Below are 18,243 nucleotides of genomic sequence, written 5' to 3' on the forward strand. Positions count from 1 at the left end.
ACTCATAGTTCCAAAATGTAAAAAAATAAGATGTTCAAATTAAATATAGCTTTTACTGATAAACAGGGTGTTGCTTACAAAAAAGGCCTACTACTATGGGTTAGATTAGCTGACAGTTCAGTTTTATGTAAGCTTGAGCAAAAAAGCTTATATAAGCTTAAGTAAACAAACACAAAGATCTGATGTTGTGCTACTCTCCTCCCCCTCTTTAACCCACATGTCTTCATTGTATTTTGTGTCCAGTACACTCCTGCTCATATAAAAGCCAGAGTGCAGGGCTAATGTAGTATTGAATAGCCTGTGCTGTGTGCGTCCATGTGGGAGCTGATGTATAGAGGCAGAAAGGATGTGTGTCAAACGCGCTCACTGTCCTACATTTGCTCTCATTACTCTGCATATCCACAGCTGGAGCACACGCCACGCTCTGTGGATGACTACTGGACAGGATCATACACCGGAGCTGGCCTATAAAACACACACATGCTCCCCAGTGTCACAACTGTTTAAGGCAATAACCCAGATTCAGACCAGAGAGTCAGAGCAGTCTGTGAGAGTGAGAGTGAGGGCTCTGCTCCATAGACATGCTCTGGGCTGTCCCTGTCTGCTCCAGGTGCTCTGAGGTGAACATAGCCATATGTTGAGTTTGTTCCCTTGCCATCGGGCTGTGAGGATGGAGTTAAGTATAGATGTATCACTACCTCAGTATATCCTGGATTATGATGCTTACATGTGGTTACAGTTGTCCTCCCATAAAATTAATCTGGTAAGATCAAGCGGTACTTATGGCAGGCTCAGTTCTAGTCTGCAGAGTTTTGTAGGTAGAATAAAAATTTCGGTTGGCAAATTTAGAGTTATGTGTGTATGTGGTATTAGGTTGCAGGTTTGACTGTAAGTCAGTGCCAAGTCTAACTGTGGACTAGGGTAGGTATTAACCTTAAATTTTTCTATCCAGTAGTCGCATCTCTGTGTTGTACCGAGGGCACTCACTGCACCCTCAGTCCTTGTTATCTTGGCTTACGTCATCAGAGGTAATACTCCCTACAACAAGCATAGCTAGACTGAGACCAAACTGTGACTGGACTAGATTGGACTGGACAACACTACCACAATGTGTTGAGGGTTCCTGTCTCCAGGAGCTGGGTCCTGTACTGACTTTAAATAAACTTCTCCTGCGTTACAACTCCAGCCTCATGCTTTTTGTTCCAACTCTTGGACAATTTCATTTTAATCAACAGTAGTCAAACCAAATAAATACATAAATAGAATAAAACAAGAGAGAGATCAGTATATACTATATTTTCAAAGCTATTTTACTGAAATGGTTAAAGGTCCACTATGTAACTTTTCAGGTGGTGGATCCACCAACTTCTTGTCTCCATGGAGATCCATCCATCCATCCATTTTCTTCCGCTTATCCGGGGCCGGGTCGCGGGGGCAGCAGTCTAAGCAGGGACTCCCAGACTTCCCTCACCCCGGACACGTCCTCCAGCTCCTCCGGTGGGACCCCAAGGCGTTCCCAGGCCAGCCGAGAGACATAGTCCCTCCAGCGTGTCCTGGGTCTTCCCCGGGGCCTCCTCCCGGTGGGACATGCCCAGAACACCTCCCTAGGGAGGCGTCCAGGAGGCATCCTGAGCAGATGCCCGAGCCACCTCAGCTGGTTCCTCTCAACGTGTAGGAGCAGCGGCTCTACTCCGAGCTCCTCCCGTGTGACCGAGCTCCTCACCCTATCCCTAAGGGTGGGATTGACCGGTAAATCGAGAGCTTTGCCTTCCGGCTCAGCTCCTTCTTTACCACAACGGACCGATACAGCGACCGCATCACTGCAGACGCTGCACCGATCCGCCTGTCAATCTCCCGCTCCATCCTTCCCTCACTCGTGAACAAGACCCCGAGATACTTGAACTCCTCCACTTGGGGCAGAGACTCACCACCCACCCGGAGAGAGCAAACCACCTTTTTCCGGTCGAGAACCATGGCCTCGAATTTGGAGGAGCTGATTCTCATCCCAGCCGCTTCACACTCGGCTGCAAACCGCCCCAGTGCCTGCTGCAGGTCCTGGCTCGAAGAAGCCATCAGGACAACATCATCTGCAAACAGCAGAGATGAAATCCTGTGGTTCCCAAACCAGACCCCCTCCGGCCCCTGGCTGCGCCTAGAAATTCTGTCCATAAATATAATGAACAGAACCGGTGACAAAGGGCAGCCCTGGCGGAGTCCAACATGCACCGGGAACAGGTCTGACTTACTGCCGGCAATGCGAACACAGCTCCTGCTCCGGTCATACAGGGACCGGACAGCCCTTAGCAAAGAGCCCCGGACCCCATACTCCCAGAGCACCCCCCAAAGGACACCACGAGGGACACGGTCGAATGCCTTCTCCAAATCCACAAAACACATGTGGACTGGTTGGGCAAACTCCCATGAACCCTCGAGGACCCGATGAAGAGTATAGAGCTGGTCCAGTGTTCCACGACCAGGACGAAAACCACACTGCTCCTCCTGAATCCGAGGTTCGACTATCGGTCGGATTCTCCTCTCCAGTACCCTGGAATAGACCTTACCGGGAAGGCTGAGGAGTGTGATTCCCCTGTAATTGGAACACACCCTCCGGTCCCCCTTCTTATACAGAGGGACCACCACCCCGGTCTGCCATTCCACAGGTACTGTCCCCGACCGCCACGCGATGTTGCAGAGACGTGTCAGCCAAGACAGTCCCACAACATCCAGAGACTTGAGGTACTCAGGACGGATCTCGTCCACCCCCGGAGCCTTGCCACCGAGGAGCTTGCCAACCACCTCAGTGACTTCAGCCAGGGTGATGGACGAGTCCGCCTCTGGGTCCCCAGTTTCTGCTTCCTCCTCGGAAGACGTGACAGTGGGATTGAGGAGATCCTCAAAGTATTCCTTCCACCGCCCGACAACATCCCCAGTCGAAGTCAGCAGCTCTCCACCCGCACTGTAAACAGTGTTGGTGAAGCACTGCTTTCCCCTCCTGAGGCGTCGGACGGTTTGCCAGAATCTCTTTGAGGCCGTCCGATAGTCCTCCTCCATGGCCTCCCCGAACTCCTCCCAACCCCGAGTTTTTGCCTCTGTGACTGCCCGAGCCGCGGCACGCTTGGCCCGCCTGTACTCATCAGCTGCCTCAGGAGTCCCACGAGCCAACAAGGCTCGATAGGACTCCTTCTTCAGCTTGACGGCATCCCTTACTTCCGGTGTCCACCACCGGGTTCGGGGATTGCCGCCGCGACAAGCACCACAGACCTTACGACCACAGCTACGAGCAGCCGCATCGGCAATAGAGGTGGAGAACATGGCCCACTCGGAGTCCATGTCTCCAACCTCCCCCGGGATCAGGAAGAAGCTCTCCCGGAGGTGGGAGTTGAAGACCCCCCTGACAGAGGGCTCCGCCAGACGTTCCCAGCAGACCCTCACAATGCGCTTGGGCCTGCCAGGTCTGTCCGGCTTCCTCCTCCGCCAGTGGATCCAACTCACCACCAGGTGGTGATCAGTTGACAGCTCAGCCCCTCTCTTCACCCGAGTGTCCAAGACACGTGGTCGAAGGTCAGATGACACGACAACAAAGTCGATCATCGACCTCCGACCTAGAGTGTCCTGGTGCCATGTGCACCGATGGACACCCTTGTGCTCGAACATGGTGTTTGTTATGGACAAGCTGTGACTAGCACAGAAGTCCAATAACAAAACACCGCTCGGGTTCAGATCGGGGAGGCCGTTCCTCCCAATCACGCCCCTCCAAGTGTCACTGTCGTTACCCACATGGGCGTTGAAGTCCCCCAGGAGAACAACGGAGTCCCCGGTTGGTGCACTGTCTAGTACCCCTCCCAGGGACTCCAAGAAGGCCGGGTACTCTGCACTGCTGTTTGGCCCGTAGGCCGACACAACAGTGAGAGACCTGTCCCCGACCCGAAGGCGCAGGGACGCGACCCTCTCGTTCACCGGAGTGAACCCCAACACGCAGCGGCTGAGCTGTGGGGCAATGAGCAAGCCCACACCAGCTCGCCGCCGCTCCCCGCGGGCAACGCCAGAGAAATGGAGAGTCCAACCCCTCTCAAGAAGTTGGGTTCCAGAGCCCAAGCTGTGCGTGGAGGTGAGGCCGACTATATCTAGCCGGTAACGCTCAACCTCCCGCACAAGCTCAGGCTCCTTCCCCCCCAGCGAGGTGACATTCCATGTCCCCAGAGCTAGTCTCCATGTCCGGAGATCCGGTCGTCGAGGTCCCCGCCTTCGACTGCTGCCCGGATCTCTCCGCACCCGCCCCCTCCATGGAGATGTTATTGCTTTATCTGGAAAGGTGCACAGTATCAAATTAAACTATTAAACATTTTTCCCCATGGACACGAGCAATAACACCACCAGGCCAAGTTACAGGTAAGATCAGTTGAGAGGCAAGCCCTGCTCACAGTAAAAATCTTTTTCAAGGTATATTTGAGCAATAAAAAAATCTGTAGGTGCAAGATAGAAGTGTTTAATGCCATGGTGTGGAAAAGCTCAGGCCGCTTCATGAGGACAAGTAGGTAGCAGATCTTCCACCAGAAAAACATGGCTTCATCACAGTCTACATTGCCACTATACGAATATTGACAATGCAAAAATATGGAACTCATCTACGGCGAATACACAGTAACAAACCATTCGAAAATTACACGTTTTATAATGTCACATAATTTTTTCATTACCGCCACTTATGCAAAGGTAAGAGCAGACACACATGAAGAAAAGGTTCAAACTACTGAAACAGTCTGTCAAAGAAAAAAGGCAGATCCAAGGCCATATTTCAAACATTACTTAAAAAGCTGAAGATATACATGCAACATTTTATTTAATTTTGTCCAAATTACAGGGACATGTAACTATCAGTGTGTCTAATAGCAGATTGTGGCAGGCTTGTGGAAAGGACTGCACTCAATATGGCAAAAATATTGTTAACACTATCGTGGATATCGAACAAAAATAAATCATAAACAAAAACATAAAGATCTCAAACTGACAAAAACTGTTACAAGCAAAACTATTCTATTCTGTCAACTTTATAAACTTCACTTCTTCCCAGTTCTGACAAAGCCAATTGGATAAGCCTTGAAACATCAGCACTTATTTTCTTTTGCTTTGGATCCTACCTGTACAGTTCAGGGAATACACTACATATCTGTTAGTTGAAAATCAAAAGCATGTATGTGATTTTCCTTATTAAGTCCTACATTAGCCTTATTTTGGCTTATTAAAAACAAATACAATGACTTTCAATATTAATTCCCCTTAACTTTTAGACTTAAAAATAGTCTCCTTCCTTCTGTGTTTACTGATTACTGACACGAAAGAGAAAAAAAAACAACTCTTAGAAATGAGCATTATTAGAATACATATCATGCAAAATTGACATTTTTGACCTCTTGTCCTCTCATCAAAAACATATCTGGTTTATATTATATCTAGTTTGTTTCATTCACGCTTGTTTCATTGATCCATTAATCCAAAGTCATCTTCTCTGAGCACGCAAATGCTCTGTTTGCATTTTGCTAGCGATGCACCGATCTAGCTTTTCTGTCCCAATACCGATGATGATACTTTGGGTTTATGTATCTGCCATTACTTTCTACCGATACTGCAGAGACAGAAAATAAATGGTGTATGGTAAAAAGTTACTTTGTAATTGTTAATAATCAAGTAACTACAGAGCAGCTTAAAATACAAGTTCCATATTACGAGGTGGTTTGGGCGAACATTGGCCAGTAAATCATCTTATTACACCAGTTTATTGACCAAAATGGGATATCGACTGAACCGATATCTTGGAAACAATATCAGCTCCATCAAAATTTTCAATATTGATAATTTCAGTATCCTATCAGTGCATCCCTACTTTTGGTCAATTTAGTTGCATCATAGGCAAAAATCTGAACTTCTCCTATGCTGTTTTTAAGTCAATACCCGATCTCTGGACTAGTTCTGTGGTCATATGCTCACAATGAACCCACTGCTCATTCATGGTAACATATTCACAGGGGATACGGAACTCATTTGTTTGCGCTCTGATTGTTCATTCCCGCTGCTGACGGCAGAGGGAGCTCCAGTGCATGACTGCCTCATTGGAAAATGATGTGTAGTTTATAAAGTGTAAAGTTCTTATCCCAAGGTGAACAAAAGCAAGTTTTAAATTCAATTAAAGCAACAAAAATACATAATATATGTGACTGAAGTTTACAAAAAAAAAAATCTTATCTAATCAATATATCTCGGTCAACATATCCTGCCGATCGATTAAACAACTAAAAATGATTATGTATCTCTATGTATTTGAACCAAACTGCACTCACAAGACAGCAACTACAACTGCAAAATCAACTAGGAAAAAAGTACTAGGAAACAATGTGTTTATATAAAGACAAACTTGTGAATCATGAGTTTAATCTATCTTTTTACATAAATACTCAATGACTTCTCCTTTCTGCTGCTGCCCCATATCAACCTATTATCAAAATGATTAGTCGACTAATACAGATTTTGGTTGACTAAAACACTATCGACCAAGTAAACGACGAAAGGATTACAGCCTTACATTATAGTACTAAATGTAGCTGAACTTGTGTCAAAACATAGTTATCAAATATTGCATCTTTCCCTTATAACATGCAGCTGTACTTGTGATGCTACCTCCAAATAAAAGTTAAGGATACTTCTACATACCGTTCTTCATCAGCGCAAACTGAAGCCAGTGCTTGTTTTATCTGTTAGTTTACTCCATAATTCATGGCTTTATTGCAGCACAAGATCTTGGAGCATGGTTCCATTAAAAATGCAGTGAAGTGATGTGGTGCAGAAAACAAGGAGTGGGGTCACATGAGAGGAACTACCAGTGCAGCAGAGCAAAGACTTCAAAACAACTTAGCCAAATGGGTCTGTTTGTCAAAGGGATAGGCTGGAATAGTTACAAAAAGATTATTTGTAGCAAAAAAAAAAAAAAAAAAAAAAAAAGCTGAGGTAAGGGCTGTGAACATTTTAACTGAGATTCATTGAGATTATTTCTAATCATCAATGATCAGCTTGGCATTTTTAATGGAGAAGGGTACAACCAATCCTCTGTCAGTAAAAGCATGTGGTTTGGAGTGAAGTAGGTTTGAGGGAAGGAGTTTTTTTTTTTTATTAAAGTTGCTCTATGTAATAATTCCGGTGCTGGTTTTCCCTCACCTGCTCGGAATATTTTTTTGTCATATCACCCAGCCCTATTTATTATTTTCTTCATGATAAGGTGAAAACACTGAACAAAAGAATCCAATTCATTTTTCTCACGATAGGGTCTTATTTTTAAAACCTGCTAATCCTACAGTTTTCTTGTTCTGTCAAATATTCATGCTCCTGGACACACTTATAAACTACAAAATACAACAATTTAGAATTAAAACAAACAGATGAAATATTGTAATGATATTTTGCAGCTGATGACAGTCTCTGGGATGTTAACTGTAGGCTCTGCTCTGTCTGAGGCTTGGTTAGACTTAAATCTGAAGTTTATTTTAACACAATCGGACCAAAAAGAATGGACTTAGTTCGAACTACAACAGGTGAGATGATTTGTGCTCTTAAACAAGTCTCTTGCATATAAAATTACAGTCACAAGCTAGCTAGCATTAGCCAACAGTTTTTTAGTCCTCTCTGTTACTTAAACATGGCCGCCGGATCCCTGGGCCGTGATTGGAGGCCAGTCTTCAATCCTCGCCCACCTCCAGCCGCCTCCCTCCCCATTTAAGAAGTTCGGGGACACCTGTTTGGGGCTGCTGGCTTGGAGTGGCCAGTATCCCTTTGTGTGTGTATCTCTTCAGTTCAGTCACTACAGGGGTAGTGGCTTTGTTATGAGAGACTTTCAGTTCTAACTGTGTTTGTCTGTGCGCAAGATTTTGTTAAATAAAATTTGTGTTTAGTTTGCTTTACCTTTGTTATTTGGTTTAATCCCTTGCAAGGAACCTTTGTTTATATATGTTTAGTTCCCTTTTGTTTAGTTTCCCCTTACATTCCTGTAAATAAAATTACCTCTTATTTTACCATTTTTCCATCTTGGTTTTCTTTTTTTCTTACTTCCCTTCCCCACACGGACCATGAACACTTGTATTGATCACAGGCTCCTGAAAATGTTTTGTTTAAATCTGTTTTGTGTGTTTTCTTGAATTTTCAGACCATTTTAAAACTTTTTTACTTGTGTTTGCTAATGTGCACATTGTGTCTCAATGGTAACTGCTGAACATTCTACCATAGAGATACATGTAGAAAACCTCAAGCGTGATCACTGCAAAGTATCAATAGCTCTTGCATACGTGTGGGGAAATGCTAGCATCTGTAACCTTTAATATTCATACCTAACAGGCTTAAAGCGTACTGTTGTCAGCTACAAAGCCAGATACACTCTAAGGCATATGGACTTGGCACAGAAAAATAGGATTTTCTGTGAAGGGACTATTATGAAATAAATCTTGGAGTAATTGAATTCACTTTTGAGCGCTGGGTGAGGAGCAAAACACAGTACAATGATATGAAAGTAATTGTAGATTTATAATGCAATATTTCACTCAAGTACGTATGACCACACGGCTGATGCACAACAATTATGCATATATAATTTAGAACGCAAAATGCCAGCACTTTGATGCATGAGCGTGTAAAACAAGTCCCACTAGTAGTCAATGATGCAGGGCTATTACTATGGCAACGGCACCCAACTTATAATTTTTGTTGATTTGCTTAAATGTAAACAGAGATTGCAGAGTGCACTAAAACGCAGAAGGCCTGTAATGGCTGAAGGATACAAAGGAAAGTTATAGTTTTTTTCCTAAGCTGATCCCATTTCTGAGTCAAGATTCATGGTTAATTTATGGGGAATGGGAAATGTATTCTTGTAATAGTTTAGAGGTTCATATTTATATCTTCATTTATATGTTACCTTTCCTGGATATGTTTAAAGGTATAGTTTGCTCTCAATACATGGGCAAGTCTCATGTGAAAGCTCAGAACCTCCAGAATTCACTCACTGAGCTGCAGAGGCTGCACTAGCACTTATTCATGATTACCTAGAGGTGCTGTGGTTTAGGTAGTGAGGATTCAGATCCTTTTAGGTTTAAACCATAGTCGTAGGATCTGGAAACCCAAATGTGAGGCTCAGACTAACTTCTGTTTGGATAATCAGCTTAAGAACCAAAACACTAATTGAAAACATTAACAACTTCACCATCATGTCCAGAAATATATAAGCATCACAATTGTTTTCAGTTAAAATCAAAGCAAAAAAAATAAAAAATTCTGTCAACTAGACAAAAGTTTTAGAGTGAAGCCATCCAAGCTGCTTCTTCATTTGATCATCTTTACCTCGTATTGGGGGACATAGACCAATCATTCTTAAAATATAAAATAATTGAAAATATACATAATCTTTTTGGGCAACATAAATTACAACTCACAGTACCCATAAACAATGCAATAGCACTTTTCACAGTTGCTAAAATAGATTGTGACATCACATCGCAAAGCATTATGGGATACCCTCTTAGAAAAAGAAACACTAAAGCCAGTATGTCCTTCTCCATCAAAAAGACCTCCTCATTTCCATTTCTAACATGCTGTTCTGTTGTTGCAAAGTGGGCTATGAGCTGGTCATAGTTCCATGTAACTTATTCTGCACATTTATTATTGACATTCTGAAGTTTGTTTACAGTACACATTATGTAACTAGTGCTGTCACAATACTAAAATTTCAAACTTGTTTGATACTAAAGAATAGACTTGATACTCAATACTGATTTTGATACCCAAATGATAAGCTCTTTTTAGACAACATTGTAATTTTCAACACAAAATAATGGCATTTGTTTATTATATGATGATGATTTTTTTTTTTTTTTTTACTTTTTAACTTAAAATGAAACTGTTCAGGAAAGGTAAAATCTAGTTCTGATACTAGATTTAGTATCGATTAGTATCAGATTTTTAAAATCATTTTGACAACTCTATATGTAAGAGTAGAAAAACATAGACTGGTGCCCTCTCAGACTCACCAGAGAACTGTAAAAAAATCTATACATTTGATTGAAAGTGGAATCCTATCTAGTCCTGTGGCTCAGCTTAAATGAACTGCTCCCCTGTTACTCTCCTCTGGTGCTTTATTTAACAGCAAATAAATGTATCTTGTCAAAACATAAGATCTAATTTATGTTCATGTTGACATATATAAAATGCTTTATAGACAGTTTTATTCATAAATAGTGAACATATCAGTTGAAATGTCAAACTCAAAATTTTGATACTAAGGAATAGATGCGATACGCAATACTGAGTTTGATACCGCGATTATAATAAAAAATAAAAAAAAACATTAAATAGGAGTACTTTCTTCTTACACCTTCTGTATATATCTGTGTAATCCCTCGGTCGTCCAGGTGGATTCCACAGGGGTCCATGTGCATCTATGTGTCTATGTAGTCTTGTACTTGTTCTGGTACAGAGTAAAAGCCAAAAGTAAAATCAGTCAACTGGACAAAAAGTTGTAGGAGTGAAGACGTTTTGCTGCTCATCATTGACAGATTTTACTTTTGGCTTTTACTATGGATCAGACCTGGACAACTGAGGGATTACAGACTTGTTCTGATACAGCTCAAGATCATGCTAAAACTATTATAAACTAATGTTCATTTCTGTCTTTTGAATGTGACTTTTTTGTATCAATACCTGCTCAAATGAGTGTCTAGCTTCAATACTAGTTTTAATACCAATCAGTATCAGATTTTTGATACTTTAGACAACCCTAATCAGCAAGAGACTCAACCCACTGACCAAAACTGAAGAGGAGACTAAACTCACCTCTTATGAACAACAGTGTGGTGGACTATGTGAAAGATTAACTTATCTGCCACTGCACTTCATAACATATATAATTTAAGTAGAAACAGGCTCAATTTTAGTCACATATGAATATACTAAAAGCTGACTAAAAGCCCTAATAAAATATGTAAAAGCTGTGAGGGGACTGAAAAAATCCAACACTTTTTTTGCTCAATTTACATCTTATTTTGAATTATTTTGAAATATTTAAAGCTATTTCCATGTAACTTTCTTTTTCTTTCTTTTTTTTTTTTTAAACCTTTATTACCAAAAATATTGCATTTCATAAAAACACAAGCACAAAAATACATTGGGGTAAGTGGGGGGGACACGGGGGAGGGGGATGACACACATGAAGGGCGGGGTGGGACATACAATAAATAATAATATAATATTTAAGTATGTACATCACACACACAGAACACATTGGGGTGAGGGGGAGGGTATGAGGGGAGATAGGACAAATGTGGGAGCTGGGGTGGATGAGGACATAAAGAAAATGTATATATTATGTATATTGAAATAAACCATCATATTGAAACATTCAAGTCTCTGTGTTGTTTTTCCATATAAACTGTAACTGTAACATGCAACTTTCTGAACATGGCACATCACCTGCTTGATTCTATGGAAATACAAAGTTAAAACCATACTTTCAAAATAATCTCAATAGAGATCTTATGCCATACTTTGGAAGATTATTGCCATCAACAATATCTCCATGGAGACAAACAAGACAAGGCAGTTCTGTGGAAATGCAAGCCCGCTCAGATTAAGGACATGTTTTTTTCTCTGTTTCAAGTTCAATAAAAACAAAACAAACAAAAAAAACAACAACATGTGTTTTAGCCAAAAAATACGCAGTATAGTTTTAACTAAATGATGTTTTAACTAAATTAGATAATACTTCTGCGTCTATTATTTACCAATCCAATACCACACCATACCGATGTATTTTTATGATAGAAATAGCAGCTGTTTATGGTATCACAGCGATTGCCGCCGCTAACGCCCTGTGCAGTTTAAATACAAACTGTGGAGGCTCTGCAGATGATAAAAACACAAGAATAACAGACAAAATGTGTGTGTTACAGCTTTGTCTTCATTTAGCCTTTAGCGAGAAATTAGAAGTTTGGCCAAATTAATCGCATAGTTCAGTGGTTTGCAACCTTTTTCAGTCACAACCCCATAATACCAACTGTTGGCATTTGCAACCCCCAAACACAAATAAGCTACCCACAAGATTATAATGCAGCCTTATGTGCGACAGTGTGTCTTTTTACTTTAGGAATTAGGCCTAGGAAAAATAATTGTATAGGCCAACAAAGAGGAATCCATTTACTACAGCATTTGAAGGGTCTCAACCCTTGTATGAGACTATTGCATACAATTTTAGGAGGTCCTGATCCCCAGATTGAGAAACACTATCCCGTAGTCTATAGTGACTGACAACAGTGTTCATTTAAGATAAGATATGCCTTTATTAGTCCCACAGTGGGGAAATTCCAGTATTGCACCACACAGTTAAAGAACAGAAATTATCTGCTATTATTTTATTATTAAATAAAATAATTTAAAAAATAGACTTAAAAATAAACTAAAAATAGACTCTAATATTTAGGTGATCTGGAGCTATAGCATCTTTTTAAAGGGCTCACTATTAAAGGCGCTGCATCCTACCTGATTTTTACTGTCTTAAAACATGAAAAACAGAACTAGTGGTACAAATGTATTCTTCACTTACCTTATGCATTCAGATCATCCTAACTATTCCCCGTGATGAGGTTATAAGTGCTATCAGAGCTCACAGATACGCGTGATGGTAAAGCTAATGACAGCTAGTGTGCTAATGCGCACTTCCTGATTATTGGACAATAAAACACATTATAATTAGATACAGACAGAACACAGCAGTCTTATTTTTACCTCAAGAGCTGCTTATACAATATATCTGTACTGGGGGCAAAACAAATTCTGCTCAAGTACAAGGGAAAAAATCGAGTGCAGGCTGTTTGATTTATCCACACTCACTGTTATCGCACTGGTACTCGGTATTATAAGCTTCACTGAGCCAAGAATCTGTATTTAAAAAAACATATCTGAACAATCATGTCTTTTTCATCCATCTTATACAAGAAACAAATAATTTTCAACAATGGCATTATCCATTACAATATCAAAATAACTCATTAACCCCCATAGCAAGGCAAGACTCAGAACACTCTAACCTCCATGGGCTTGTTCCTGGTAAATCTGAGTGCACGGAGCAGCATGGCGTCCTCGTGACTGTTCTCCTTGCGGTGTAAGACATCAGCTTAGTTTGAACAAATATGAACAGTCCTTTTGGCTGAATTGGTGAGCTCCAGAGCGCGCTGAAACTGATGGTGACTGCGGGCTGGAACAAAACAAAGGAAAGCAAAGCCGTGGCCTGTTCTCCACTCGCAGTGCTCCCAAACACACTGGCTTATTGTGTGTGGACCCTGAAAACACTGCTGTACGCTAAACCATTCCACCCACAGGACAGGTCAACTCTCTAGCCAACTGCTTTGTCTGAATAGCCAGATACTGTAGTGTTGTGGAAACGTTTGAACATTTAAAAAAGAAGTGATGCTAGATTATACAGTGAACGATACCGGACGACACTCAGACCTTCCTCCGTACAATTAATGGATATTATATTTACTTACAGACATTTTATTGAACTCATACTTACAGTGTTCTCAATATTATACGTAAAGTCAATTTTGCATAATAAGCCCTCTTTAAGGACAATTCATATATTGTAATTTGTGAACTATTGTGTCCAAATAATTTCTCTTGTGGATCAATAGTTTGTCTATCCCTTTCTGCCACCTATGTCTCAACCGATCACCAATCAAACGTGTAAATGCATTCTCTACCCTCCATCAGTTTGCCATTTCGATGCACCATCCTATGCCCCATCTTCACCACAGCAGTAGAATCACCAACCTCCCCACCCTCTCAATCTTCTCCTCCTCACCACCCTGACAAATCACAGATATCGCTACCTACCCTGATCTATATGTGCTAGGTTTTCTACTGAATAAACTACCCAAACTAACAGGAAATTGACATTATCTTAAGAGCAACATATCTGCCGGTGTACAGGTCTTAGCAGCAGCCTGATGTACACGATTATAGACTTAAGAAGAAAATGTAAAGTTCAGTGACTAGAACGAATGAGATAAGTACTTTAAGTTGATTGTACACTTGGGTACAACCAGACACTCATTAACAACACACCCTATTCCAAAGCTATCTTCAATTATAAAACATACTATGGTAAGAGTATGCATTGAGAGGGTAAGGTGGCACACAGTTGAAATGAAACTACGAGTGAGCAGAAATCAATAAATAAAAAGTCACATTCACAAGACATAAATTAACCTTTCCTGAATAGCTTTAAAATTATCTTGAGTATAAGGCCAACTATACACCAACGGACCACTATGGAACCTACCTGGACCACTGAAGGATTACATAGATATAACACTACATGGTAATATAAAACAAAGTGCTATACTATTATGGTATCGGAATCGGTATTGAACATCGCGTCTATTCCCTAATATCGAAAATGACTTTGAAATTTTAGTATTGTGACAACACTATTTCTTAATGGAGACTGCATGTTCTTTCTGTGTCTGGGTGTGCTCCTCCTGGGTACTTAAATCTGTGTGAAAGATAAGTCACACATTTCCAAACAATAACGCCAACAGAATAAGAAATGCTATTTTTGTGGTTCAATTTATTTATATGGTGTCAGTAGCGAAAAACACACACCTCAATGCTAGCTTTACTCATTGCTAACCCTGTCTAACTTAATTAACAGAGTGTAGTTCACTGTGTAAGTTTTAGTCCAAAATTGCCAAAGATATTTTCTGTGTTTGTCCTTGGTAGTTTTCAGGTTTACAAAGTTTGGTCAACACAATAGCAGTGTTACGTAACATTTCAAGTATGAAAAGAGAATTCTGCCGCTATGTGCTGTGTCAAGTGTGTGTGCGAGGGTAATAAGAGGAATGGCTGCTGTCATCAGAAGCACAGTCCAAAGAGAGGAGTGCTGACTCAGGTCCAGTCAGGTGCTTTCACACACACACACACATACACACACACACAGAGCAGTCCAGCACAGTCCACTGACAGGGTACAGTAGGGAAAACTCACAGAGATACAGACGAAACTACAGCTGAAGACCAGACCGAAATGTTTTCTCATACCTTTAAAGAGGGGGTATTATACTTCGATGGGGGTATTAACTACTAACACGACATAATTATTGTTCTGAAAATACTATATTCACCAAAAACAACACATTTAGCTGTTCTGTAAGTTTCACTTTTATTTTTGACACTCTAAGTCCTCCTTTTGCTCTCCACGCTGTCACTGCCCCTTCAGAGTGCTATCACAACACAATTAGCGTGTATCCTGCTAATGAAACTACTGCACATCGCATCAGTTTTATATAATGAGCTTGTATATTTATGCAGAATTGTCATGTGGGAGCATGGATGATGTAGGCATGTAGGCTGAGCATTGAACAAAGTCATACTGCTAACCATAATAAGGACTGGGAGAGACTGCTATATTTCTGAAACATGCATGGATGACATTGAAAACATATTTTTGATGAGGAAACCTTATCACATGGTAGAATGTCCTTAAACAGTATATATTTGGTAATCAATTAAAAGTGTTAATACTAATAAAATAATAAATAAGTATTTTCTTCTATAAGCAATGATATGGATGGACATTTCCTGATTGGCTAATCCACCTGTAAATCACACCCATCTGAACATGCTAAGATAAACACGGGTCCAGGCTACTTTGATCCATGATTAACAGCAACACAAAACTACATATTCATTGTCAACATTGTTCAACCGTAGAAGTGAGCCTAATACATAATGAACTGGGATGGAGCTAAAATCACTAAGAGGATGAAATATTCCAATGGGACAATAAACCAGGGCAGGGGCTTTTATACTCTCACACACCTGGAACACTGTCCTGACATTAAATAGTCTAGAGTCTAGAGTGCCCCTGCTAGTCTTGGCCATTTATTGAGATTTCCAGAAGGATAGTACCATACATATTTTAAGATAACAATTGCATGGACATTGTGACATTGTGACAACACCACAAGAACTTGTTGGTCCATAGCCAATACTCTTGACAGTAGAAATATGTGGTTTGGAGCAGAGTTCAGGCTATTTTTTGTGTTAAATGTTACTGATTAAATTCTGTCTTGCTTATGTTCGTTGAATCAATACTGACAGTTATTTTAAAAAGAAAATATAAAATCGCCCAGCCCTAGTTTGAGAATCCTGCAAAAGTATATGTGTTGTACAGTCAACCATGCAAACCCAGGCTTTCATCTTGACTGTAGTTGGCCAATATAAAAACGATCGATAACAGTAAGTGACAGCAGAGCCTAGAACTGAACCAGGCTACAGTTAGCTGGATGTGGTGCATATTATGAGGGGCCCGGGGCCACAGGAATCCCATGGCCTGGTTTCACTGCACACACCCAAGCTACAAATCAATCCATTTTATCCAACTAATCAAGTCTCTCTTCCACTATTTGACATTTTCTACTTCCAGTAAGTCTTGCTACACTGGACATCAGAGCACTATGCAGTATTGCAGATAGAAACAACTATTGTGAAGCGTCCAAAATTTAAGTTCACAAATATAAAAGTTTGACAGCTCAATAAAAGAGACAATAAAAAGCTAATTTCTGTTTAGCTGCAGGTTATAAAGAAGAAATATTAGTAAGTTCCATTGGTTAAAATCTAAAGATTAGAAAATAGTATTGCAATAATAGGAGTATATCTAACATCAATTAAAATTAAAAAGTTGAATATAATAGCCTTTATCATACTTAATATATTAAAAAGTAAGCTCCAATGTCTAAAATGCATTGTTTTGTTTCAGTGTAATTATAAAAAAAGCTCTGTATCACACAACCACTTCTGCTAAATGAGTATTTAAAGGGCCTTTTTGTTGTAATAAAGTCAAATTTGTTTTGCCCCACTATAGGTATATTGTAAAAGCAGCTCCTATGTTCAAAGTGAGACCGCTGTCTGCTATATGCATCTAGTTATGAACGGTACCATCATAGTAAAACTCAGCTCTGGCCTCTAAAATGTGTGAAAAGTACTTATAAACTCAGGTGAATGATTAGAATATTAATGATGCCTTAGGAAAATGAGGGATAACTTTGGATGCATACCGTTTAACCTGAACTAGTTCTGTTTATCCTGCGTTAACAGACTAAAAACACGTACACTGCCTTTATTCAAGTTCCTTTTTCCCTCTAAACTGGGATTCTAACTCACAACACTAAAGCATGAGTGTCACCAGGAACATGCACAAAAAATACATAAGTCAGCAGAACTCAAATGAAAAGTAAAAATGTGTACTTTTCAACGAGTTAAAAAAACAAAAAACATGAGTTGTAGATTAGAAAGTTCTCCACTGCTCCCATAAGTTGTGAAGTAAAAGTATCCACTGTACCCTTTTCCTACTACTAACACATACACATTTTACAATAGAGTACTTTGACTTTATCATTTTGTTACTTTCCACCGCTGATTGTTTTGGAATGACGATTGAATGATTTTGGGCTTAAGTGTAGGTTTACCAGACTGTGATATTTACTCAGAACAGTTGCTCTCACAGTCAGTGGAATCTAGTCTTCACAGTACGCGGCTGGTCAGGTGAGGCTCTGGGCCATGCTCCTGACAGCTGCCACCTGCCTGGAGTGGAACTGACAGCTCCGGGCCACTGGAGCTACTGTCCTGTTGTACACTCTCTGGTTCTTCTGTATATCATGTGTAAAGGCTGGCTTATGGTCCAGCGTCACTGCCGGTCACTGCTAACGCTATATTAGCCTAGCTTAGCTTCTTACCTAAAATTTGCACACTTTTCTGTCAGTCTTACAAACTTGTTAGCGTTTAATGTCAGCAATCCTTTTTTGACGTGATATGTGCTGCCGCTAAAAAAAAAAAAAAGAGAAAATTGTAAACATCAACACCAATGCTGATGCGCCTTGGACCCGGAAGTGACATCACACTTAAAAATAATAACACACACATACACTGGAGGTTAGCACGTGAACCGACGCGGGAGAAAAGCATTAGCATTCTGTCAGACAACACTGCACCAGCACTTCACACAGTCAACATGCAGCGGAGCAAAACGCTAGCAAAGCCACAGGAGAGAAGCACTGTAGATAAACATAAGCAACAGTGATGGGAAATATTGACAAAAATGTATATATCAATATTTTCTGTATCATCTCAATAGCTCAATATATTTTCAAATCGCATCAGGAAT

The 18,243-nt window shown here is 40.7% G+C and overlaps 1 protein-coding gene across 1 annotated transcript in view; it reads right to left on the reverse strand.

The window, feature by feature from the left end:
- shank3a (SH3 and multiple ankyrin repeat domains 3a) overlaps window positions 1-18,243 on the reverse strand; it is a 153,599-nt gene that overhangs the window by 107,766 nt on the left and 27,590 nt on the right. The gene's annotated exons all lie outside the window — the stretch shown is intronic.

This window comes from Periophthalmus magnuspinnatus, chromosome 6, assembly GCF_009829125.3.
Source record: "Periophthalmus magnuspinnatus isolate fPerMag1 chromosome 6, fPerMag1.2.pri, whole genome shotgun sequence".
Classification (NCBI taxonomy): Eukaryota; Metazoa; Chordata; class Actinopteri; order Gobiiformes; family Gobiidae; genus Periophthalmus; species Periophthalmus magnuspinnatus.